General features: G+C 39.0%; 2 long non-coding RNA genes across 2 annotated transcripts; one reads left to right on the top strand and one right to left on the bottom strand.

Annotated features, from left to right (window-relative positions):
• Nucleotides 1–3,704: 3,704 nt before the first annotated feature.
• LOC133666701 (uncharacterized) lies at nucleotides 3,705–10,657 on the bottom strand. The gene is made up of 2 exons (XR_009831192.1): nucleotides 10,550–10,657; nucleotides 3,705–3,916 (listed from the first exon to the last, which is right to left on the bottom strand). It is a non-coding gene; the product is annotated as an uncharacterized LOC133666701 (long non-coding RNA).
• A 132-nt stretch (nucleotides 10,658–10,789) lies between these two features.
• On the top strand, nucleotides 10,790–25,692 carry LOC133666700 (uncharacterized). The gene is made up of 2 exons (XR_009831191.1): nucleotides 10,790–10,927; nucleotides 11,170–25,692. It is a non-coding gene; the product is annotated as an uncharacterized LOC133666700 (long non-coding RNA).
• Nucleotides 25,693–27,152: the final 1,460 nt, after the last annotated feature.

Genomic DNA, 27,152 nt, shown 5'->3' with positions numbered 1-27,152 from the left:
TAGCGCCGTCCAACGTCCCTTATCACTTTTTTCGTCACTTCCTTCCACTTCATCATCCGTCTTTCTCCTCTCCGCCAATTCTTATCGGCCGACGCCGACTCCATGAAAGGAATTTGCGTTGTTCGTTCTAAATTCGGAATTCCGTTGTGACTGGTTTTCCAATCCGATTTGGGATTTAAGAAAAAGCTTGGAGATCGAGAGGGGATGGAAGTCGTGATCCCCGATTAACCGACCGTTGGAGCCAGAAAATTTAATAACAGTTGAAATTACGTATGATAAGTTAGTTTCGATGTAAATTACTTGGATAATTTATCGTTCGAAACGTAATTGCAAATAATTACACGAAAAATGGATCGATAATGATAGCTACGAATAAATATTATTCCAGCATTTTAATTAAGCAATTACTCGAAGTAACCTTGTTCGAAATTTTTAACCAATTAATGCTCAATCCTGTTATATATATATATATATTTTCAATAATAATAATTGAAAATAACTGTAACGCCAAATGGATCAATTGTAATAGCTACGAATAAATTATACGGGAAAATTTAATAATTTTGAACTCTAGTTGGATAATTTATTCGAAACATAGTAATAATCGTAAATAATTGTCGAATTGTCGAGGTTACGCGAAGAGAGAATCACTTATGACAGTTACTGTTATTCCAACATTTTAATTAAGCAATTACTCAAAGTATTGCCTTATTCGAAATTTTTAATCAATTTTAATTAATGCTCGACCTTGGATTGTCGATGGAAGAAACATAAATAAACTTACTTCGATAATTTATCGTTCGATGATAATAAAGATTATACGAAAAACTTGTATGAATTATAATAACTGTACAATACGAGTAAATGTTATTTAAAGTAACTTTACTCGAAATTTTTAACCAGTCAATTTTTCATCGATGCCCCCGACTATAATCAAAATCAATTCGTCTTTCGACTCGGACGGATGAACGGCAGGAAGTTGCCGAAAGCTCGCCACGGCTGCCGTTGTTTTTATTGGCGATCGATCGATAAACATTTACATTTGACGTCCCATTTCCGAAATCTCAGAACGCCCAGAAACGCTCCACGTCCTACTGTCGACGACTGTCTCGAAACGATAAAACAACTCGCCTCCTCCCCTCCCGCCATTATTTTACGATTTAAAGATTCGAGAATCTAGGTCGAGTTTTCTGAAAAGAAAAAAAAAAAAAAAGTCTGAAATTCTTCTCCGTCTTACCTTTCGATCGCTTATTTTTAGAAAAAAAAAGACGAAAGCGAACTTTTCTTCTTTCGAACGTTACGAAATTTATAACGAGGTTATGTTAGCATCGATCGATACGTCAGAGAGGGAGAGAGAGAGATAGAGAGAGAGATTCCTCCCAACAATTCCTTTCGAGCGTCCGCCTCGATTTTTGAAAAATTCCGACTTTCGATTTCTCGTGAAATGAAGAAGGCGCGTGGTTGGCTTGGAATTATAGCCGCATAATTTACACGTTAATATAGGTATATCGCTGAAGCCGGGCATGAAATGTACACACGGACGAAATTGCTTTCACGGAGGATACGTCAGGGCTTATCCCATTTGGACAGCTGCCAATGTACCAATAGGCCAACTTGTAGGATGCGCCGAAAATAACAGGAGACTAGCCACGAAAAGTTTCAATGTACAAGAGCTGTCAATTAAATGACAGCCGGCCAGGCCTCGTTAGCTCGCCTCCTCTCATCCGAGAAACCGACCCGTAATCGTAATCGTGAATCATAAATTTTCGATAAAAGAAATAAAATCCTTGAATCTCTCCTCTACGTGGTGAATATATATATATATATACGATTGCTCGAAAAGATATTTGTTTTCGAACAACAACGGTCGCTCGAACCTTCCTTTTTCTCGAGACGTGGTAAATTCTTCGAAATTATTGTTGTATCGTATCCGTGCGAACGGATGATGAATGGACGGTGGTTTCGGCCGTGTTAGATACTTGGAAGCCAAGTTACAAACGATCGTTTTCTATCCGGCCCACGCGACCAACGCAATCAACCAACAGAATCCTCACGGAAATAAATGCTTTGTATTAATCGTTGTTGATATATTTCACGGGATTAATAATTAGTCCAATAGATTAATATTGCTTCCCGAAAAATTCTTCGTTACCCTTTGTTTTCACTCTCAACTAGTTATAACACGCTCGAGAAGTGTTAGAATCAAAGTTTAAAACGAGTAAAAGAGTCGATGGAACTTATTTACTTGGTACGAGCAATTTTATAACTCTATCGCTCTCGAAAATGTTTTATCACTGCATATATAACTCGATATGATATATTTATCGATCAAAAGTTCTTTTTTAAATAAAAAATAATAAGATTTTATAAAAATACATAAAATTCAAATATGTATCGAATCGAAGTTAAAAAAGAAAAAAAAAGATAATCCCTTTAAGCGATGAAAATATTTCTTGAAAATTTCCTTCTCCATCGATCCACCAAAAATTCCGCGATAAAGCATCAAGTTTTTCGCGGAATTCAAAAATTCTATTTTCTTGGAATAATATAAAGATATGTATTTAAATACGATTAAATAAATCTCTTTTTTTCTCGAAAATATCCCAATAATACAAAAAGTATTATAAAAAAAAACACACGGATAATAGAATCTTTTCCAATCGACTAAAAGTTCGATTTTCTTTCTCCTTGATCCTTTGAAACGAGCTGCAATGGATTTTGTCCGGTTCCACGCTTCGAGAGAAAGAGAGAAAGAAAGAAAGAAAAGAAGAGGTTCGTCCGTGGTGGAAATCGAGCCAGCAACGAGCGAATCTCTTTTTTCTTCCCCCCTCTCCCTGGTGGAACAGGAGCGAGCGAGAGCGTGAAACGAGACACGCACAAAGTTTGAAACGAGCGGTGTCTATTAATAGCGCCAGGGTTGATGAAATAAAAAGGCAGAAGCGTAGGTGGGCGTGAGAACGCGTGGTCGTTGGAAGGTCCTCCCCGGTTATTGCGTTGGAAACAGACGACGAATTCGCGATCGACCGTTGCGCAACCACCACCACCATCGTCGCAGTACGGATCCTCCATCGATGATTAACGACACCACACCTCTTGGCTCGAGCCAAGGAGAGAAAGAGAGAGATTCCTCCTCAAGTTTGTCGATCGAACCGATTTACATAACTCGTGCAAACTCGTGCCAACGAACGCGTGTGTCGCGAAGATTTATGGATTGTTTCGCGTAGTTCGATCGCGAGAGGAGTGGGTTGGATTCCGTTGGATTTTGAATGGAACAGAGGAAGAGGGAAAAGAAGAAGAAGAAAAAGAAAAAAAGTCTTCCTTTTTCCGACACCAACGAGAGAAATTCGATCTCTCGCGTCACGAGGGAAGCGAAGTTCGGGAGAAAAAAAACGTGTAAAAAAGAGAAATAAAGCGAGCGTTCGGCAACCGAGCCAACAACTCTTCTAATCTCTCGCCCGCGTGTTCGGGAACCCACAGTCTTATACCTCGCGTGTATATATAGTTACGAATAGAGTTGCCTCGATAATTTATCGTTTGGAACGATATTGTACAATAGTTGGAAGTAATTGTAACGTCTAAAAAGCGGCCGGGTCGATCGCAATAATTACGAATAAACGTAATTTTTGCATGAATTTTTATGACGAGTTGAAAAAAATTATATATAATTATAAAAATGAGCGTGGCCGTGAAATAAAACAATAAAATTTTATTAGGAAACGTTATTTATTCCATTTTATAACTCTATATGGGAACTTTATACACATGCATTATACATAAAACATTGCATTTCGCGGGAACACATGAAATTTACTTCGCTCCGAGCAAAAGCTACGTGATTCCAAAATCCCGTTCCATTCGATAAGTTATCTCCAAGTCGATCGATATTATCTGTTCGGTCAGCCAAGTAAACTTGTATCTGGAAACAATTCGGTACGTAATTTTATCGATTATCGGGGGAGGGGGGAGGAGAACGGTTTCGAGGAGAGTTAGCACGCGAGATTTTATTCGATTTGGCAGAGGCGCGCGGGAAATTTGGCAAGCGGGTCGGATATTTGCGCGCGAAACAAAAATCGCCCCGTGTGCACAATGTAGAGCGCGGCGCGTAGTAGTAGTAAATAATTTTCCAAAATCGCCCGCTCCGCGCGTATGTATATATATATATATCGTGAAAGAGATATAAATAAATATACGGCCCCGCGTATTTCCGAGAACGTGGCCGTCTTAGACCGCGTGTAAAGGAATGCGTTCTAGAACGCATGAAAGGGCACGAGCATTTTATTACTTGTTCCATTGTTGTTTCGAAATACCTCGTTCCCGATCGCGATTCAAACCGTCAACGATCGCATCGATTCGAAGGGAGGAGTGGGCATGCAATTGGAAAGAGAAGGAGGAACAAGGGGGAAAAAAGGGAGAGGGAGAGAATTTTTTCTCCGAAACGAAAATTAACAAGGAGAGATTTATCCGAAATTTCAAAGTTGCGAGGAAGGGAGATAGAAAGAAAGAGAGAGAGAGAGAGAGGGAAAGACTGCGGTGAGACGATTAGTCACGCGTTTGGCAAAGGTGGTATCGCGGACGAGAGAAAAGGCGGTCAACGATTCGACGGAGGGCTACTTGGCACTGTGCGCCGCCCGTTTGGATCAACAGGAAGCGGCACAACGTGGTGACGTATCCAGGGATTTCCTTCTCCTCTCCACGGATAAAACGAATCGTGCACGCCGTAACACCCGGAACCCGGTCTTTGCACGCGGTCTAATTATACGGAGGAGGGGATTGCCCCGTGAAAATGGGTCAATTCGAATCGCAGTACGAGAGAATAGGAGGAGGAAGTTGAGAAGAGAAAAGTGAAAAGATAATAAAATCCGATCGATCCGTTTAAATTTGTTCTTGTCCAATCCGGTACAAAGCGTATCTTTATCTTTTGTTTGTGCACTTACGACGCGTGGTTGGGAATGGTCACGTTCTACAATAACGCCAACGACTTTCGAAATGGCAGCTTTTTCCCCTGAAAACACTTGCGCGTAGAAAATACGCCGATTCCAAGAATCTTGCTTTAGAAGTTTATTATGCTTTTCGCTAACGTGCCTCGTTCGCGCTCCGTTACGCGATGAATTTTATAACGCGTTCCCCGATTATAACGATATCGCGCGAGATTTCGTTGTGTGTAAAAAAAAAAAAAAAAAAAAACAAGCGTTTCGATCTCGAGAGAGAAAATTGAAACATATGTAAACGAAATCCAATCGCTGAGGAGAATGAGTTTTTCTTTTCTTTAAATCGAGCGATAAAACGTTTCTTTCTTTTTTCTTTTTTTTTCTTTTTTTTTTTTTTCGTGTCGAAAAAAATTTTCGCCGCTCGACGATTTCGATGTCGGTTGCACAACGACGTTGAAGAGGTTGTTGTTGTTGTTGTTGTTGTTATTGGAGAAAGAGAGGAAAGAAAAAAGAGACGAGGAGCGAATAAATTGCCGATTGCGCAACCTTTGTCGTTATCGCTGAATTTTACGCGTGAAAATTTATTCACAATGGTGTGCAATTAAACTTAACGATCGAAATTCCTGACCCAAACGTTTCCTTTCAATCTCGTTGATCTCGCCACGAATCACTTTTCCATCTTTCGCGCCGATTTCGATCGAATTTCGCCGATCGTAAATCGATCGCCGATCGGATTCGAGTTCAATTGAATAAAACTGAAATACTTTTTTTTTTTTCAATTGAAAAGTGAGCTATTCTTGTCTATCTAGAATGGTATCGTATCTGAAAAACGTCGTATCGCGTGGAGATAGAAATATTGAAGAAAGATTGTGCAATCGAAAACACGTCGCCGTTATTCTTATAATAATCGAGTTTCGCGGTCGAAACGGACATCTTTTTTCTTCGTTCTCTTCTTCTTTTTCCAACGAGAGATTCCGAAGAGAGAAACCGCTATTAATTATACCGGACACCATTCTCTCGGATAATTGATTTTTCTCTCTCTCTCTTTTCTGTCTACAATTATACATATTTGGTTTCGAGCGTTTCTTCAAACGTTATATCACTCGTTCTCCCCCCTCCCTTCCCTTTATTTCAAGTCGCCAGTCCGTTTAACACGAATAATAATTACACGAATAATAATTTCCAATTCTAACCTATATCGTATTATCGTCTCGCGCCGAGTTATGCGACCGATTGTGTTTCATTGACACCGCCCACGCGCCCGACTCGTTCACGGAAAGCAGCTTTCACCTTATTTGTTCCAGGCGAAGAAAAAAAAGCACTTAAATAACAACAATAATAATAATAATAACGAACACCGAGTCGATAATCGAGTTAACCAATTTTAGAAGCTTAAAAATTCTACGATCCCTCCCTTATCGACGTAACTTCGAGTTGTCCGATCGAAACCTATAATATATGTGTATATATACATATAATATATATATATATATATTTCGACAATCCATATCCAGAGTTGGTAAACGGAGTAGAAAAGTGGGAAAGCACGCGGTAAAGTTTACTCGCGACGACGGGTACGATCCCGCGGAGGCTTGGAGCGGAGCCAAAACACCACCGTGTGTTCCTCTCTACGTCCGCTGGACCAGTTTTCTTTATCCGGCTTTACACCGCGAACAGATTTCGAAACGACCGGTTCTCCTTCCACGAAAACGAAACGCCCGTTTTCGGCGGCGACGGCGGCGGCAGCAGCGACGACGAAAATAAAGCGGCACCCGCGATATCCTTGCGAACTTTACGATCCTGTAACGGATGCACGCACACGCGCACGCGCACATACTGTCCGCCATTTTCGATGAAGGTATATAACGTGGATTGGGCAGAGGGCCTCGAAGCGAAGCGTCTTTCTCGCGTTCTCCTCGCACGTGGCGAGTTGGGAGGAAAAAAAGAGAGGTAATTTCGCATCGGGTTGCGAAACTCGTCGCGAATTATCGTTTCGCAACGATAATCCACGTAAGTAATGTTAAGATAAGAAAAAACGCGATCGTTAATTAATTTCCCGAATCAAATATTTATTATTATTATTATGTTACGAAATAGGACCAAAATAAAGGATCGTTTACAAACGAAGAAAAAAAAACAACAAAACAACAAAAAAGGAAGCTAGAAAGCTCGTTTACAGCTTAGCTAGCGTATCTCTAATCGATCGAAGTGCCATGTTCGCATAACCTCTTATTTACATAAGTCGTGGATAAATTAAACACCGATTCTTTTTTTTCTTTTTTTTTTTTTTTGCGCTTGCATTTAACTGCACGTGCGAGATAAATTATCGCGCGTTCTCATAATTCGATATTCCGTTTCTTAATCGCAATTTTGCGGAAAGTTTTTTTTTTCAAGAAACCGAACTTGAAGAAAACTCGAACCCATTTTAGAAGCTTGTTTCGATTTGATTAGAAGGAAGAACGGTACGAAGGAGGCTCCTCGACGAGCGTGTTGAAGAATCCGTATTCTGGATCCTTCCTAACTAACAGGCGCGCGCGACAACAATGCTCGCCACTTTCCGGTTCAACCTCCACGCGGATCTGTTACGTGATTCCCGCAACGCGTCGACCGGCTCGTTTCCTCGAATCGGAAAGTTCCACTGTTCCGTGAAATTTTTAATCGAGAAATTGTTGGACGGGAAAGCGAGATGTCGAATTAAATTTCATCTCTCTTCTTCTTCTTCCATCCCTTTTATATTATTAATCATTTCGAGAAGATTCTCGAAAGTGGATGGATAAATTGTGGGCAAAATAAGACAATTACATCTCTCCGTTGAAAACCGTTAAATTCGTTGCGAAATAGCATAGGAGTTACGTAAGCAAAACCGGTGAATCTGCTTTTTGCCAAGTGGAGAGAAAAGTGGGGGGGAGGAAGATAGACTCGATGTTTTGCAAGAGCAAGAGTTTTGTTTGGAGAAGGACGAGATTTTTGGTTTGGCACTCGAAAAGATTATTCTACTATACTATATTTACATATAATAATACAAAGGATATCGACACACGTACATTCGTAAGATTTCTTTCGAGCATTGATTAATTCTAAGATAAAACACAAAAATTGGTAGTAATTTATAATAAGTTCACGTTAAGTGGACGGAGAGAACGATACCCTTTCCAGCATAAAATCAAGATTTATGAGTTTAGAAAAATTTTGGAAATTTTATGAAACACGTATGAGAACGGAAAAGAATGTTTGGAGAAAAGAAATAATATAACGCTCGATCTAATCCGATTCGGGATGGACGGTGGATTATCGGTGAACAATAATATAGGTCGTTGAACCTGGAACCACGTCACGCCTCTGAAAGCCCGTTAGATATCTGGAAGGTTGGCGGGAGAGACAGGCAGGAGCCATCGGCCAACCTTGATCGCGTATCTGCCATTCAGAGAAACGGTCTACTAGAATCGGTTCGATTCCGGATCGGTAGGCGGCACGTTTTCACCGGCCTTGAACATCAGACGTCCGTCAAACACGGAGGAAAGACGAATAGCCGGGCATAGGGGATCGGGCAAAGTCGAGAAAGGGAACTTGTATACGTAGCCAGGTCACGTTCCACCTTCGTGTACTCCCTGCTTTCCCGCCTATTCCTACGCGCCTTTCCGACCGAGAGAAACGAGAAGAAACAGCCTCGCCACGACCTCTTTCATCCTCGTTCAACAGATCGCCTCCACCGAGACTCCAACATACTTTGAAATGAAAGAATCCAAATCTTTCTTAACACCGGCGGTTAACGTAATATATGAACATTTATTTTTACGCGGAAAAATAATTAATTTTGCCCGTGATGGTGAGGATGGGAGAGAGAAGGATGAGAGAATCTATCTTGTAATTTATTTATAGACAATTCGAGGTGCATTAGACAGGAAAAATATATTTTTCAACGAGATTGGATGTAACGTAATCGAAATTTCCGAGTTTAGTTCCTCCTCGTTTGTTTACTATTTTTATTAAAAACTTTAGATTCGGCTAATTTTCGTTTCGTTTACAACGTTAACGTAGATGTGCGAGATATGCTATTGACCTTGAAGTCACCTCGACAAAATTTTCGTATTTCGTAGATGACAATACGTAGACTATTATTGTTGGTTTAACTGGTGCATATATATAATTCAAAAATAAGATGGCGAAAGAAAAATGTGATCGTGCAAGCTTAGAAAATATTCCTATCGATTATCTCAATTCTTTTCCTATTTCTCGTATCCGTTCATCCGTATCGGTTGGTTAATACCGCGATCATTATCGTAATATCTCATTTCTACGCGCAATAACAATTAATTTTGTCCGATTCCGATTAGAGCGGAAACGGAGAACAGTATACAACTTTATTCTCGAGATTCTTCGAGATAGTATCCCGGTGTAATTTATTCAATTCGAGCTGCATTAGAAAAAAATAAAAATAAAGTAGCGATACGTTCTTATTTTTCAACGATATTGGCTTTTCAGCGAGCTAACCTCGAAATCTAACCTGGAAAATTCAAAAATACGGAGGGAAGGATCGTAATTCGAACAAGCTTGAGAAACAAAATTTTCTGTATTTCACGGATGATAACGTGCGTAGTTTATTAATGGTTGTAACCGGCACGTATATTACACGAGATAACTCGGAATTCAAAAATAACAAGATGGAAAGAAAGAAAATATGTGATCGTTAATTCGAAAAAGGAAAATATTTGCAAAATATTCCTTGTATCGTTATCTCGACGTTAATTCTTTTTTTTATTTCTCGCATCCATTCATCCGTATCGCTTGGTTTCAATACCGCGATCGTTACCGTAATATCTCACTTCTACGCGTAATAATAATTAATTTTGCCCGATTCCGAACGGAACGGAAATAACATCGCGCGCGACAACCCCTCTCGAGACTTGTTCGAGGCGAGGAGGAAGGAAAGTGTGTATCTGCGTATGTGTGTGAGAGAGAGAGAGAAAAGAAAAAGATAAAGAAAGAGAAAAAGAAAAAGAAGAGGCACAGCCACGTTTTCCACGTCGCGTATCCTTTGTTCTCCTGTTGTTGCGCGCACGGTGCATCGACGTGCAAACTGCGCAGCGAGCTAATCTCGGGGAAAAGATAAGAGAATCGTGGGAGCGCGAGGAGGACGGGTCGGGGAGAGGGAGGAGAGGAGGGGGGAGGGCGGAGGAGGCGGAGCACGTGGCGCGCGATGGCTAGGTCAAACGCGCACAATGCCCGAATAAACCGAAACGCGACAGCCAGCGTGGAAAATACATCGGGTAATTCCGAACTGACAGACGTGCCACCGCGTGCACACGTGCTCCGACCAACACTGTTTTCCTCTCTCCTCCTCCCCCCTCCTCTTCGTATCGTATTCCATCGTATTCCGCTTCGAGAGATCGAGGTTACGATTATGAATTTTCCTCTCTCTCTCTCTTTCTCTCTAATTAAATTACGAAAGAAAATTTTCGAAGAATATATTATAATATTCGCACGGGTTGGAGATGTTTTGTTATCGATCGTTGAAAATTACCGGGGCGTGCACAATCGCGTAATTAATGCCATTGACACGCGAGCGTTTTCAAAATTGCCTCGAGAAGGAAAAATAAAGATGAAGGGACGTTTTTTTTTACCGTTTCATGGGTGGTCTTCTCGCGTAATCTCTCGATCGGCGTAGTACGGATGCGCCGTACGAAACGAAGCTATATACACGGTTCAAGAAACTTGCCGCGCTATCGGTCGGAGACTTTCTAGGAAAGTGATGGCTTCCGTGTCGAACGAGCGCGACGGTATTCCGGCGTTATCGTTCGAAAAGTGGTCATTTATCGTCCCGCCTTAAGGCGATAAGTCTCTTGCGTTTCCTTCGAAAAATTTTTACTTCTTTCTCTCTCTCTCTCTCTCTCTTCTCGGTCGTCGATGGAAAAATTGTTTCCGCTTTTATTCGAGTGGAAAATAATTTCAAGAATCGAGCGTCATTTGGAACATTAAAACAAGAAAACAGAATTGAAAAAGTAAGAAATCGAAATTAAAAATTTCGAATACTTTTACATGATTATCCATTAAAATGCTGGAACAACATTTGTCCGTAGCTATTATAACAGATACACGCTTTTCGTGTAACCTCGGCCGTTTGCCTATCATAATTATTATCATATCCAATTATTCATTACTTTTCGAACGTGATAAAATTATCGAAATAACTTATCCAAGTAAATTTTCGTAACTTCAACTAAATTTAAATTTTGCCGAACAGAACGAATGGAGGGAGAGAAGGAGGGAGGACTTTATCGAAAAGCCGAAAATTTATCTCTGCTAAAGGAAAAGATAATTAAAGATAATTCGGTGACGATCACACGTTGCGAGAAGCGTGTCTCGAGGCGAGTCGAATGTCGGAGATGGAACGAGGAGAGATGGTCGGGATAAGAGAACGCGTGTATGTACACACACCGTTCGAGGGTCGTTCGCAGCATTGTGCGCAGCGTGGAGGACTTTCCAGTTAAAACGTGCAAATAAACAGCGGGAGTGGCTCGAATTAAGCACGACTCCCGCAGCGGCCGTGAGGGAAAAGGAGAGCAAAAAAGATGGCGGGCAAAAAGGAGAAGCTCGAGTGGGAGGCGAGAGGGCAACAGGAGCAAGAGGAAGAAGGAGAAGGAGAAGAAGGAGAAGGAAAACGGTGCCAGAACCCGGGCAGAGAGAGAAGACGGATGAGTGACACAAGGTGGTTGTGCGCTTACTTTTCTCTAGCGATGGCACCAACCAACAATCCTCCTCGCTCTCGAACAACAACAGATCAAACTAGTGGCAAGCTAAACTACTAAAATTTTTAAATTATATTATATTATACAATCTCTGCTTGTATCCCTTCGTTCCTCAACTCGAGAGAAAACGGATTCGAGAAAATAAAACGAACGAATCGACTTTCCCTTTTCCTTCTCCCTTCTTCGAAGAAGGAAACGAGAGAGGAGGAGGGGAAATATTCCGAGTATCGAGTAGGGATCGTGGCCACCGCTAACTCTGTCGGTGCATCCCCCAAGATAAAGTGAAAACAAAGCGGCGTGGGATAATATAACGAAGAGAGCGGAGAGGGCAGCAACACGAAAGAGAGGACAACGAACTTGCCCCGTAATACTCGCTGCGTATATAATCGGCCGATTCTGGGTTAAGCTTGACAGAAGTTGGTGCGCAGAATGTCACGTGCGTGTATTTATCGCGGGAGAAATTGCCAACTTGGTTCGCGCCCGTTCAAACACCTTTCGAACACCATTCTTTTCGAGTTCATTCCTCGAAGGGTGGATTCTTTCTCCCCCCCACCTTCCATCTTCTTGTCGCGCCCGATTTATTTCATTTTTATCTCGAAGAAGAAGAGATGGCTTCGGCAAGAAGAATTCGCGTTATCGCGTTGGAAATCGATCGAGAAATCATGTTTCTGGAAGATTAACTTTTCTCGGAATTGAATTCTTTTTTTTAGGTGTGGTAAATTTTTTCAAGGAACGATCAAATTTTGATCGATTTAACGTTAAAGAGAAAGTAGAGGTAATGCTTACGAATTTAATAAACAGATGGATTTTTCTTTTAGAATAGTAAATTTTTTAAAGAAACGATCAAATTTTGAAATTTTTATCGATTGAATGTTAAAAAAGTCGAAGAGATAATTTTTACGAATTTAATAAATAGATGTATTCGCATCGTGTTGGAAATCGATCGAGAAATCACGTCTTTTGAATTGGATTTTTCTTTTAAAATAGTAAATTTTTTAAAGAAACGATTGAATGTTAAAAAGAAAGTAGAGATAATTTTTATAAATTTAATAAATAGATGTATTCGCATCGTGTTGGAAATCGATCGAGAAATCACGTCTTTTGAATTGGATTTTTCTTTTAAAATAGTAAATTTTTTAAAGAAACGATTGAATGTTAAAAAGAAAGTAGAGATAATTTTTACGAATTTCATAAACAGATGAATTCGCATCGCGTTGGAAATCGATCGAGAAATCATGTTTTTTCTGGAATTGAATTTTTTCTTTCAGTAGAATAGTAAATTTTTTAAAGAAATTCCTCTCTTCCTCTTCAACGACCATCGACTATGATTTCTTTCTGTTTATTTCCATACAAATTTTAATCAACGAAATTTCGAAACTTGGATCGATTGAACGTTAAAGAAAAAGTTGAAGAAGTAATTCTTACGAGTCTAATAAACAAACGTGTTTAAACTTGAGAGATTACGCTTATCTACCTTCGAGCATCCCAAATTCCACGATCACAATTTCCAGAAAAAATATTTACGATACCTAAGGTACCACCCACTTGAGAAACTTATTCAAATAGAGACTAAAAGGTTGGAGAAAGCGAATCTTGACAATCGAACGATTACGAATTCCAAATTACGCCACAGAGAGACTCGAAATTCCTTGGTCGCGTATCAACGAGGAGGTATCGCTCTCTTGCCGATCCCTTTGCACAAAAGAAAAAAAAATCCCCATCGTTTCTTCGCGCGAAGAAAGAACGTTTTCATACCTCGTCGATTCGTCTTTGAAACGGGAAGAGAAGAGGAGAAACAAAGAGTTGAAAGGTGTCAGAAACGGAGTTGCCGCGCGAAACACTAGAACGAGGAAGTGGTTCACCGGGGATATATTCGCCGGTTTTGTATTTTATCTTGCATTCCTTGGCCAGCCGCAGGTCCAGAAGGGTTCGCGTGACCTTGCCTGGTTCCGTGAATAAAGCCTTCGCATTTTTCAGCTTCCATTTATTACCGAAACTACGAGCGTCATGATCCAACGGTTATTTATTTAAACAATTCGACGGCTGCATCAGAAAGACTACACCAGCGACATCTTAATTTTCAACATTCGTTCGTGCGTGTATATACATATACAAAATGTCTCCAAAGTTTACAACTAAAAACCTGAAATTCGTAGACGAGAAACTGTATAATTTTCAATATCGCAGATAACGTGGAGGTTCAACGATCCGTACAATGACCTTGAAATCACTTTGAATTCAAAAATATGGAGAATCGTGAATGCCCGAAGTAAAGCTCGAGAAACGAAATTATTTCACAATCTTGTAGATGATAATAAATGATATATATATATATATATGATAATGATAATTGGAAAAATATTGCGGAAAATATTTCTATATCGATTAACTTCTTTTTTTTTTTTTTTTGTATTTCTCGTGTCCATGGAACTTGAATCTATCGACTCTAATTTTTCTTTTTTTTTTCTTAACAAGTTTCGAATGTTTCAAAGTGTGAAATGCACAATGGAGGATAATAGGCTGTAATTATTTTAGAAATGACTTGGAAAAGAGGTACAAAGTCCCTTTCCATTCACTCGGGATCCTTTTGTCCGTTTCTCCTTTAACGGCGTCTCGAGCAATTGACACCGTGTCCGACACGCGATAAATCGGGAAGAGGAAAAAAAAAAAAAAAAAAAAACGTGCATTTCGTCCGTTTCTTTGTTTCCGTTTGCCAGTCGATATATCTAACCACGGCCTTCGAACTATTCCCTTATCGCGAGTCCACCGCTGGCTCCGCATAATCTGGATCTTTGTCAGCGATTCCAAACAAAGCGGTTCGAAATCTCTGTTTGCTCGACCGGCACGCAATTCCTTATCTAACGTAAACTTTGCCTTTCTTTGTTTCACGGGCAGGAACAGAGTGAGAAAGACAGAGAGAGAGAGAGGGAGAGGAGTTTCGGTTCCTCGCTTCCTTTTCAACGACCATTGAGACTATGATTTCTTTTTGTTTGGGGAAGGGGGGGAAAAAAAAAGAAAAGAAAAATCGATAACGTGGTTTCCATACAAATTTTAATTAACGTAGATAAGATTTGTCGACATAGGTATCGTAGAAATTTTCAAATATTAGAAAGATATAATACGCATCTGGCGTATTATATTAATTATATTCGTTATTTCTGTTTCTTTCCAAGGATCGATAATCCTTTTAACCTATTAGTCAAGCTATCTTTCGCGGAAAATAAATAAATAAATATATATATATAACGAATTTCTAACGAATTAGTATTTTGAAATTCGTCGACGACCGCTATTCGTCCGGGTTAAATACGTCAGTGACGTTCTACGAAATCTATTGGCTCGTTAACCGGTCACGTGATAAATTGGTGCACTGCCAATCGGTGTATTGCTTCGAATCTGGCAAAATGCCATTTGTTTACCGAACGTTCGAACGACTCGATATCGGTTTTTGATTCAAAGTGTCGCTTATATACCTTCTTCTTTTCTTTCGTTACTTTTTTTCTTCCGTCTTTCATTTCTCATTCATTTTCTTTTTTTTCTATTCGAAATCCCTTTTTTTTCGATCCCGTCGATCAGTTCTTTCTTCCGAGACTCTCGTTTCATTTCGGCGACACGGTCTCTCGCACTTTCACTTTTCCATTTGGTAAATTACACGTCTGTAAATGGTAAAAGGAATTAGTTTTCAATTATTCATATTTATCTTGATTTACATTAACTCGAGAACTCATAGAATATTCATTACCTTTCTTAATATTCTTTTGGGCAAGAATGAAATTTTACTTTTAAATATCTCGATTGGAATCTCGATTGTTTTGAAAAGTAACAATTTTTAACAATTACTTCCCTCGTGTTTGTAATCGTACAATCGAAATTCTTTTTTCCTCCGTTTTTTAAACATCTTGATCATTTCTTTTCATTAATTTCTTTTTTAAACAAATTTCAAAACGTCTCGCCCCGATAACGCAAAAATACAAGCGAGACGAGGCGATACGAAATTTTCGAAAGCTTTTCTTTAGCACGCATTTCTTTTTTTTTCCTTTTTCAGGCCATCGTTCAAAAGCGTGATTCGTCACTATCGTTTTTTATTCGAATCGTACGGTCGGTGTTGCGCGTATATCTCGGATGCATCGATGAGTATTTTGCAAGCCGCGGAATCCGTGACTCGATTTTCAAAAGAAATATGATCCTTGCCTGCGCGTCCTCGTTACGCGTGCACGTGAAGCGAATGAAACGCATCTCGAAAAGGAATTCCATCCGAATGGAGGCCGGCGTGGAATTAGCATAAGAAAATTGGAAGCCCACTTTCGTATCGTGTATTTCGGGGCATGGTGGACGCGGCATACAAGGGGCGCGGGTCCCATTATGCGCTTCCATCGCCCATTTGCATTCGAATCGATCGTTTCGAAACGTGTCCAACGTTTTCCGGATGTCGCATTTTCATCGATAACAGGCCTCGTTACACCTCGTTTCTTTTCAATATCGAAATTGAGAAAAAAATCCTTGGAAGCATTCAATTCGTTTTTTTTTTAATAAACCTTCGAATTACCTCCATCAATTCGATGGATATTGTTCCTATTGTCTATCGTTTCTTTTTTTTTTTTTTTAATTTAAAAGAGATGAGATCTTTTTCGATCATTCATTCGAGTCAAATTCGATTTTAACGGCTTCGAGATCCACGTGCACGTTCGATGGGTATTGTTTCGATCGTTTTCAATTGTCTATTGTTTTTTCAAGATTTTTAAAAAAGACACGAGATTTTTCGATGATTCGAGTCAAATTTCTCGCAGCTTTGGAATTTTTGCTTCGATTCGATGGATATTCGATTGTCTTGGATTGCCTATTGTTTTTTTAAATTTAAAGAAAATGCGATTTCTCTCGATTATTCGATTTTAGTAGCTTTGAAATTCACGCGCACGTTCGATAGGTATTGCTTCGATCGTTTTTCAATCGTCTATTGTCTTTTTAAGTTGAAAAGAGACGAGTCAAATTCGATTTTGAAATTTTGCATTCGATTCGATGCATATTGTTCTCGCCTATTGTCTTTTAAAATTTAAAAAAGATGAGATTTTTCGATAATAATTCGCGTGGAAAAAGGAAGGATACAACGCGAAACTGTGTTTCTCGGAATCGAGACGAAACCCCATTTTCGCGTTTAACATCGTCGTTGGGAAGCGACAATGGCGGGAAACTGTGCAAAAGTTTTCGATTCTTCGATTCTCGGAAGTCGGAGTCTCGAATATATGCAATAAACGATATTTCACGATAGAGCGGAATAAATTATGCGAGGGGAGGAGGGAGGGGAAAGAGAAGATTGGAAGGAATCCGAAGCGTTGGACGAGGATAGAGATAGCGTGGTTAATAACATGCATGAAATAACGCAGCTGCGCTATCAAAGATGTCGTTTTGCTCGCCGCCATTACGCCACTAGGTCACTGGTACTGTACGTATTCCATTATTCCTGAGAGAGGAATTATGGTATTATTATCGCGAACTTACACACTGTAACAACTGTGCCGCGCTCGAGTTTAACGACTAATCCCCCAAGCCTTTAACTAACAGTTTTCCACCGACGCTATGCTCGATTCAATGTAGATTTCCTTTGTGTCCCATAGCGAGAGATCTGGCTATACCTCGTTCCAATCCAACGGATTTTATGTTTACACACGCGACTGACGCGAAACGATATACTTCTCCTTTTTTCTCGTTTTCCTAACCTAACTTAACCTCATCTAACCTCGACCGAGAGTCGACACAGTCTCCGCAATTTATTCTGGGTATGTAATCGCGAGATTCGCCCGCTATTCGATTCGATACAATTTTTAACATTAATTTTTCTCGGTAGGAAAGGAGAGGGGGAAGCGGCGGACGTGTAACGCGCTGTAGACGCGCGTGCTCTTTGTTTACCCGCGCATTCCATTGCGCATGTACACACATACACATACACGTACACGTATATGCACGCACACGAAGAAGAATCGGTGCGCGCGTGCATGCATAGAGGCGTGCGTGCGAATGCATTAGCCGCGAGTTATCTACATCACAAAGCATCGCCGCTTAGTTGCCCTACTTATCCCGCGCCTCGACGCTTAATAACTCTGGGGAGCGTCCAGATAACGCGTCACGCCTCCACCACGTTTTCTTCTTCTTCTTCTTTTTTCTTTCCCCTCCATTTTTTTCTCAATTTTTTCTCCGTTTTTCACCGATCTCGAGAACGTTGCGATTGACGAACCATTGTCGTCGCGAAACGAACTCGTTGTTACACGTTTAAGATACTCGAAGAAGAAACTTGAACTTTTACGATGCGTTACAGGTAGAGAAAAATTACTGTAAGAAAATCGTGCAAAAAGATAGTATATATACATATACTAGACATACATATATATATATTCGTGGATTTTATGATTAATTTTTCACTGTAGCAAGTGGCACGGTTTCACCGTTTCACAAGATAGAAGTGGAATAGCCTAATCCGCAGTTCCTTCCTGATTAAACCGCATCTCGAGCTCCGTACCGAATTGAAAGTTTTTTTGCGTTGCCTTCTCTCTCTCTCTCTCTCTCTCTCTCTCTCTCTCTCTCTCTCTCTGTCTTGTTGAAGAATTCTTTTATCGATATTGCACGCAAAATATCCGAAACGAGACAGATCTGAAATGATCGGCGAAACGAGATATAGAGATTATTCAAATATCGAATTTATTAATTTAGAAATTGCTCAATTAGTCTAATCGATCCATACTTCGAACAATTAGTCTCAATTTATCAATCATTATATCGGCAATAATATTGTGTATAGCGCAGAAATCCCATAATCGAAATCATCGTGCACATAGATAAGGATATTTTTCCACGACCTCGGCAAACGGTTCGATTATTCATCTTCTTATCGCGTGGGAAAGGTTATCTTTCCAATTCTAAACGACGTATGTACACGCTTTCGTACACAAGGAGCGAAAACTTGGGTAGGGAGGGGGGAAGAGGAAACAAGATCCGTAAAAAACGGAAATGCATTTTTTTTTTCCTATGCAATTATTTGTAAGCGCTTGAAAACACATTGCAACGCATGCTAGACTAGAACTAATATATATATATACGTATTTGTATACGTATGCACTCGTAAACACGTTTAAATGATCGTTCGAAGGAGGAAAGAATTTGCACGAGTTTTAACTATCTAATCTTGAGACACGATTAAGGAGGCAAATGTTAAAACCGGACCGATTTTCCAGTCACAGGTGCGGAATGTTTACGATGATTTTTGCATTTTTGAGGTCGTAAAAATATCGGGGAAAAAAATAAGAAAAAAAGATTTCCTTCGCATAATTTTTGCGCATAAAAATATAAACAGCGTCGATGCTTATTTTTTATTAATTTCGTATCTTTAAACGGCAATATGGATGGATTAAATATGGATTATTTTTTTGTTTTCCGTATATCAAGTATACAATAAATTTGCATACATTTGACGTAGTAAAGACGAGGCGTAGCAGTGAATCGAAGGAACAAATATGCGTATAAAAGGTAATAGAGTCAATTTTCTCTGCAAATTGGTTTCTCTTATTATTAGCTCCTTCTCTTCCAACTTATATAATAAATCCATACCACTACATTGTACGTGCTAGCAAGGATCATTACTCTGCTTATCTCTGAAACAGGTTTTCTTCGATCCTCGAGCGCTTTTAATACATACTCTGTGTATCTTCGAAGAAGAAAAAGAAGAAGAAGAAGACGTTTTAACGTTTCCACGCAAATATTCATAAAAGCATAGATAGATACGTATCAAAAGTAAATTTTTTCAAAATTTTCAAAAAGTCCACTCATCGATCGATCAGTTTTTTTTTCCTTCCCGTTCAAAATTTTTCATTTTAACGAGAATTATAGAAAAAAAAAAAGAGAAAACGAGCAAACGAAACAGAGAAATCCGTTTTAGACGAATAAATATATATAAACGAGGATCGAGATCCAAGGATAAGGAGAGAATGTATAACGATCAAAGGAGGCACGAAGAACGGAATTCGCGATAATAACTCTGGTTCGAGAATCGTATACGGGTATCTGCGCTCGTCCTCGCATTTTTCACCATCTTAGAGAAGTATGTTGCATCGGTTAAGGAGATCTAGACGCGCAACCTTGCGAGTCGAGAGCGACCTTCGTGTCGAATTATCCATTCGAAGCCGTTTACCGCGTAATCGAACTCGATGCGGATTAATCGAAGAGAGAGCCCTCCATCGCATCGAACGATCGATCGAGGATGGAAACAGAATTCGATGGATGCTCCACTCATGTGTACAGATTCGTTTTAAATCGAGCGGATAATATCGATTACAAATAATACGTGCGTATAATTTGTTAAATCCGAAAGAGAATCCGAAGAGAAATGTAAATGTGGAAAAATTCTTGCGGGGAAAATTACACGAGTTAAAGTTTCACGCGTGAAATAGAGAGGTTAGGTTAGGTTACGTTCACTTTTCAAATATTTTGCCAGATCTGAAGAGATGTGGAAATATTTTTCCGTTATTCTCTTTGGAAAAAAATGACACGAATTAAAATTCACGCTTGATATAGCGAGGTTAGATTAGGTTATATTTCAGCTTTTCAAATATTTTGCTAGATTTGAAAGAGAATCGGAGAGATGTGAAAATATTCCATTATTCTCTTAGGAAAAAAAATTACACGAATTAAAATTAACACGCGTGACATAGAGAGGTTAGGTTAGGCTGTGCTCGCTTTTCGTTCGCTTTGAAAGTTGCGATACTTATACAATCTCGACTCGTTCGTCTCGAAAGATCGACGGAATGGAAAAATAATGGATATTAATCGAAGGAAATTCAGAGACTTGATTATTGTTTTTCTGCGACGGGCACCGTTCTCCAACAAGGTTATTTCTGCCTTCTCGTATTTCAACTCGAAACCGGACTCGTGCCACTAATGAATCGCGGCTCTTTCCCGCGCATTGCATAACCCTGTCTCTTTTTCTTTTTTTTTTTTTATATTTTTTTTTACGTTTCATACGCTATCGATTCGCGATCACACGTGCACGCATCTCAAGTCATTTCGATTTATCGCAGATAGGTGTAACAACGGCAGATTTTTTTTTCATCTTCCTTTTGAATAGATGAAACCAGTTAATATTTCCAATCCATCTTCCTCGTTTTCATTCTTACTTATTACGATATATTTCATTTCTTTTTTTTTTTTGGGAGGAGAATTTCTCGACCAATTTATCTTTTTATTATCTTTGGAATGTTTTATTATCGGCTCGGGAGAAGAAATCCGTGCTATTCCACGAGGGAGCTCTATAGCGATCGTGTAAATTGAACCATCGCTTTCAACTAGGAATGCGGGGAGAATTGGCTTGACCTACAGTGCACTACAGTTTCATATTTATCGCCAATGTTCACGGCAACGTACCATAAAAGAGCGCCGAGAAATGTGTGCTATTTAGCTCGTCGAATTAACGTTCGCTACGTGCTAAAAATGCGCACAATTTCTCTCGAAATAGGTAAGAAACCGAAGGAGAGATTTTATACGATGTATTTTTTTTTCTTTTATGCAATAATCATAATCATTTTCATCTTCTCTGATTGACTTTTAAGAATAAATAAAGAAATCGCGAATTAAACGACGCAAAAGAAAAGAAAAAAAAAGAACTTACCTATCGTTGTCGCGTGATTAGGTTAGGTTAGCCTTACGAAGCACGAAGTCTTAGTAGAATCTTATCCGATAATTTTAAGGCTATTACACGTCTCGCCACGCAAAGAATTCAAAATATTCTAGAAATTCTCCTACATCCTTTTGTTATTTCAACTTGGGAAGACTTAAAGAAACACCGAACAATCGTATCCAATAATTTTAAGACTATCGTATTTCACCCGGTCACGTTCCAAAACTCGTTTGTTTCGAGTTGCAAGTCGATTTATATAGAACGAAATGAGAAATCGCGTCCAATATTGCGCGTATACGCGTGAAAAATAAACGGATAATCGAAATGACACCAAAAGCTTCGAGAATCTCTTCGCTATCGAATCGATGTCTTAAGTTTATCGACGGAACGCTAGACTCGTCGATAAACTGTACATGTTGATATATTCGCGTAATCGTGCGGTATAACTATATACATGGTATATAACTATATCGCGGATTGGCAAGCATTCGTGGCTGAAGTGGCGGCCAATTTTGCATACGTTCGTCTTTTTCGATCGAAATACGTACGTATTCGAGCGGATGATACGAGCTCGAGGTTTCCTTCCTCCGTTAACTACTCTTTCCGTCCCGTGCGCACCTGTACACGATATTTCCATTGGAAAAAACAAAACCTCTTTCCTTCGTTGTTCGACTTATCTTCGACGCATTCCAGTGGAGCCAAGGTAAACGGAGAGGAAAAAAAAATAAAAAAAAAGAGAGAGAAAAAAGAAGGAAGAGGAATATCGTTCTTCTGCGAGCACGTACTCGAACAACGTAATCAATATTCTTCTGTTTCCTGCCTTCCCTCGTCTTCCATCGACCGAGATGAAAATCGTACATGATATAGATCGTGATCCTGTCGTCTGAGAAATTGAACAAAACGAGAGAGAGAGAGAGAGAAAGAGAAAGAAAGAAAGAAAGAATATTTATTTTTATTTTTATTCCATTATAGTTTATTTCTGCCTTACACAACTTTTTCAACTTTTTCCTCTCTTCCTTTCGCGGATAAAAAATCGAAATTCTCCGAAGGATGACCAAAAAAAAAAAAAACGAAGAAGATTCTCCGTTTTTTCTTTGATCCCTCGCGATCGATACCAGGATGAATCGTGATCGATGAGTTAATTAGAGATCGATCAATTAGAGAACGGGGTCGAGCCAGTTACTTCGTGGAAATTATGCCCGCTGGCAAGCATCGCGATTTCATTTGCCTGCTGGCTGGTTAAATAAAAATGTGAGGACATCGCGTCGTGACACCACGGCCTTTCTAATTCTACTCCCAATTTCGATTCTCTTCTCTTTCGTTCTCGATCTCTGGCAACGGTTTGTCGTATTGTATTTTTTTTTCTTTTTTGAAAAACTTCGTATCTTTTCGAAACGTAGCTCGTTGTTGTCGATATTCGCCGAATTATTCGAAGAGATTCGAGAAGATTAAGAAGAACAAGCCCCACCTCTCGACCCGAGCCTCGACTCCGACGGCTTTTCAGAGAAGATTCATTGGACAGGCTCCGTAATATTTCATCACTGAAACCACCATCGCGCGGAACGAACGACGCCGATTTTTTTCAACCTGACGTTTCGAAAAACTGTTTTAACCCTGCGGGCCGACCTATGTTAAAAAAAACATTGTCGCATCGAGATAATATTCTCTCGATTAAGGTGGATAAAAATAAAAACGTATCAACTCGAGATTACCCGTATCGATATCGATCAATCGCAGCGAGTGTTTATTAAATTCGACTATTGACGGCGAAAGGATCAACGCGTCAATAAGTCGATTGGAATCGATACGACGGATCGTGTTTCGCGAGATAACGTCCCGAGATAATTTATCGATTATTTTATAACTCTCTGATTATTTTTTCTTTTTTCCTTGTTATTGGCCAGTGCACGAGAAATTCCTCAAATTTTTCGATCGATTGTTGTTGCAAAACGTTCGTTGGAGAAACAAACAAAACTCGATTTTAAAAACGACTTTAAAACGTCGAATCATCCTCGACTTTGCTCCACGTGTTTACCGCGCGGGAAGAAAAAAACGAGCATAAAAAGGTTTTTGCGCGCTTTTGCGGTTAGGCTGGGTCGGGTCGGGCCTCCCCTCCCCCGATTAGACGCGAAATTTAACTTCAATCAAGAAGCAAGCATCAACGAAAGGCTGAAACGCAAGACCGATTGCCGTGAATTATTCATGAGCGACGGACGAGCTGTACGATCGTTTTTCATATTCTAAGCGTTTATTTACGAGCCGAGTTTATTCCACGAGGCGAATCGTTCGTCTGGGGCACGGAACCGAGACAATGTTGCGATTGATTCTTAATCGATAAAGACGATCTCGGTCGTAAGGTCGTTTCGCCGGCATTATTAATGGCACGTGGCGATAAATCGGCGAGGAATATCGCGAAGAAGAAGAGGAGGAAGAAAGGAAAGAGAGAAAGAAAAAGAAGAAGACGCGTTAGTCGTTCAATTCATATACACGTTTCTTATATACGTTTTCTCCGCGTCGCGTCGTGGAATAGCGTTTAACACCGTTGTTATATCAACTAACACTTTTACTCGGGCGAAAAGGAGGGAAATAGAGTGCGTTCAAGAGTAGAAACAATATTTGGTTTCTCGTCTACGATATATGTGCATCGCGTCGTTTACATTAAACTATCGAGTTATTTTTATACTCGAGGACGTGGAGCGCTGAGCGCGAAACAAAGCCGGATCGAATCTGGATAACGCAAGGTTTCGCGAAAGAAAAGCGGTGGATGTAGAATGTAGGAAGGAATAGCTTAGGTGGTGGCGTCCTTGATCGAGCGTCGCGAATCATCGAAAGAAAAATGGAAACCGAGTCGAGAGCGATGTCTCTGCAAAATCTCGATAATGGAAAAAAAACTTTGATTTATTCAAAACGCTGTTTTTACGTCTCATTTATTTATCATTCCGATTCAAATATCGTTAAATATTCAGTTTTCGGCCGCATTCTTCCGAATCTATATGTCTTCAATTACACCCAATTCCGCCCACGCCTTCGCTTTCACGCAGCGCTCGCTTTATCGCGAGCATCATAAACGCCCGTTCACGCCTGTTAAAACAACGAAATAGTTGATTTTCAACGCGTTTGAAACGCGTGAGTGAAAGTTTTTCCACGATCCCCCCCCCGTGATTATCCGTTCTCCGATCTTCGAATTAATATTTTTACCTGAACGAGGAACATTATTATTGTTATTATTAACCGATAAAATATAGACTTTAAATTTTATTAGCAATTATCCAACTTATGCAACCGCTCCGTTACACTCGCGAGGATTTACATATACGAACGGCTTCCGGGAAACGAACGTTCGATTCGGTTAGGCCGCAAAAATTCACCATCTTAATTCCTACCGAGAAACTTGCCCAATTGAGCCAATTAGCCAATTGCGATAATTAACGCGGCGCACCGATGGGACGCGAGTTGAAATTCCGGTTTCTTCCTCGCTTGAAATCGCTTGTTCTGCGATCGTGTTCGTAGTTCATCGATTATTACGTGATCTTTTAAAAATTCGAGTCTTCTTCTCTCTTTCTTCTTCCTTTTCCCCCTCTCGTTTCGTTTCGTTTTCGATCCTTTTCGACGAAGTACGAAAATTTTTTAACGGCTGTTAAATTGCATGGAAAAAGATGTAAGATGTAGGAAGAGGAGGGGAAGAGAGAAAGAGAGAGAGAGAGAGAGAAACACGGTTTATGGGCGAAAAAAAAAAGAGACGCAAAGTTTACGTTTTAATATAGTGAAATTTTATTCTTTTCATCGTATTTCATTCAAAAATAAAATTATTCGTAAAAAAAGATTTCTTCGCTTTCTCGATCGGTAGACAATATATATATATGTATATATATAACATGTACATATGGGCCGCGATATATGTATAAATATATATATATATACATACACGCCAAATATATTTATACATATATACGTATATATATATATATATAATTCTTTTATAATAATTATTACATATTACAATAGCAATATTTACTCTCGTTTATAGGGTTATATTTAACTCTATATATGCGATGCATTTTATCGCCGCGTCGTCATCATCACCGTACCACTATACTTATTTATTTATTTATTTGTTTATTTATTTATATGCCACGCATACATATGTATACGTATAACAATCGAATAACCATTTTATACGTATACGCATGGACGCTGATTTTTAACGGGGTTATTTCTCGCTTACATACTAAATCACATTGTGGTTGTTTTCACCTTTTTACTTTCATACGTTCTTTTGTGCCACCGATTTTCTCCGCTCGTCTATAAATATATATATATATATATATATATTTATAAAAAAAGAAAAAAAAAAAGAAAAGGATCTGCGTATATTACTTTATCGTTCGTTTTATCAAATTTTTCTTCTTCTTCCCTTTATCCTCCTTCGCAGTGGAAGATTTCATCGACCAGTTGTTCTTTTTCCGTCCTTCTAACTTTTATACTCCTCCTTAATTATCAAGTTAAAATATTTATTATCAAGTTAAAAAAAAAAGAAGAATGTTCGACAAGAAAAGATACACAAGTTCGACAACGTTCCAAATTGTCTTGTGTATCGCGCAATATATTTTAATTTATTAGTGTTATATAATCCGGATAGAAGTAGAACGAAAATTCTACTACGTCTATATATATGTATATATATATATATATATATATATATTGAAAAATAATTGAAATATCGAATAACAAGAATATTTGGAACATTTAATCATTGGTTAATCGATGTAGTTATTGTGTTCTTTTTTTTTTTTCATTCGCTTTTTCTTTATTACTTTGTGAAAAAGGCACGCTGTTAAGTGATGGCCGATTCGCCCTACTAGACAACTAATTTCTCTCTACTTTCTCGTAATTCTAGCAATGAAAGATCTCGTAAAAAAAAAAAAAAAAAGAAAAAAGGGGAAAAATGAAATTCTCTTCGTTTCTAATTTTTAAAACGTTTTTTCTGCTCTTGATGAAGAAGATTACTTTTGTTATAACAGAAAGAAGAGTTTTTCAGAACGAGGCTGGCCACACCACGCCTCTCGTGGAATAAATTAAAAAGAAGAAAGGAAGAAAAAAAGAAAAAAAAAAGATAGAACGAGGCTTTTAAAGCAAGAGAAAACAGAGCACGCTTATCTAATGTGTATATAAAAAAAAAAGAAAATAAATATACATATATGTTAAAAATTGTCAAGTTATGTGCCGAAAGTCAAAGGAGGGGAAGAAAATATGCGAGAAAAATCGATTTTTAGCAAACTTAAACTTTTCTAAAATTTTTCTCGAAAAATTAAAAAAGAAAAGATCGATCAAAGATTGGTTTTTGCAAAGTGAAAGACTTACGTGAAATCGAAATTGCAAAAAAAAAAAAAAAGAAAAGAAAAAGAAAAAAGAAAAATAGATTCCTTCCCTTCATTTGAACCCATTCTTCCAATGGTACCCTATATATGTATACATATATTATTACAATACGTGTATCTAAAAATATCGAATAAATTTCTGCTCTCCCATCGAATTGCAATCTCCCGACAACGAATTTCCAATTCGTTTATTTCCATTACACTATACTTCAATTAAGCCTATCTTCTCGTAATTAAACGAGCTCGCAGCCACGGAGGATCCCAACACGTTTTTCGTCTCCTTGTTTTTATCGTATATATTTCATTGTCATTTCAATAAAGTAAAGAAAAAAAAAAAAAAGAAAGAGTGATAAAAACGAGCAATCACGGAGAACGTGTTTCTATTATTTAATCGTGGGATAAATTAGGAGATTCCACCGTTTGAAATTGATCCATATCATTT

The sequence above is a fragment of the Apis cerana genome, linkage group LG9, assembly GCF_029169275.1.
Source record: "Apis cerana isolate GH-2021 linkage group LG9, AcerK_1.0, whole genome shotgun sequence".
NCBI lineage: Eukaryota > Metazoa > Arthropoda > Insecta > Hymenoptera > Apidae > Apis > Apis cerana.
The sequence above is the reverse complement of the archived record's forward strand: the minus strand, read 5'-3'. Positions and strand labels throughout refer to the sequence as shown.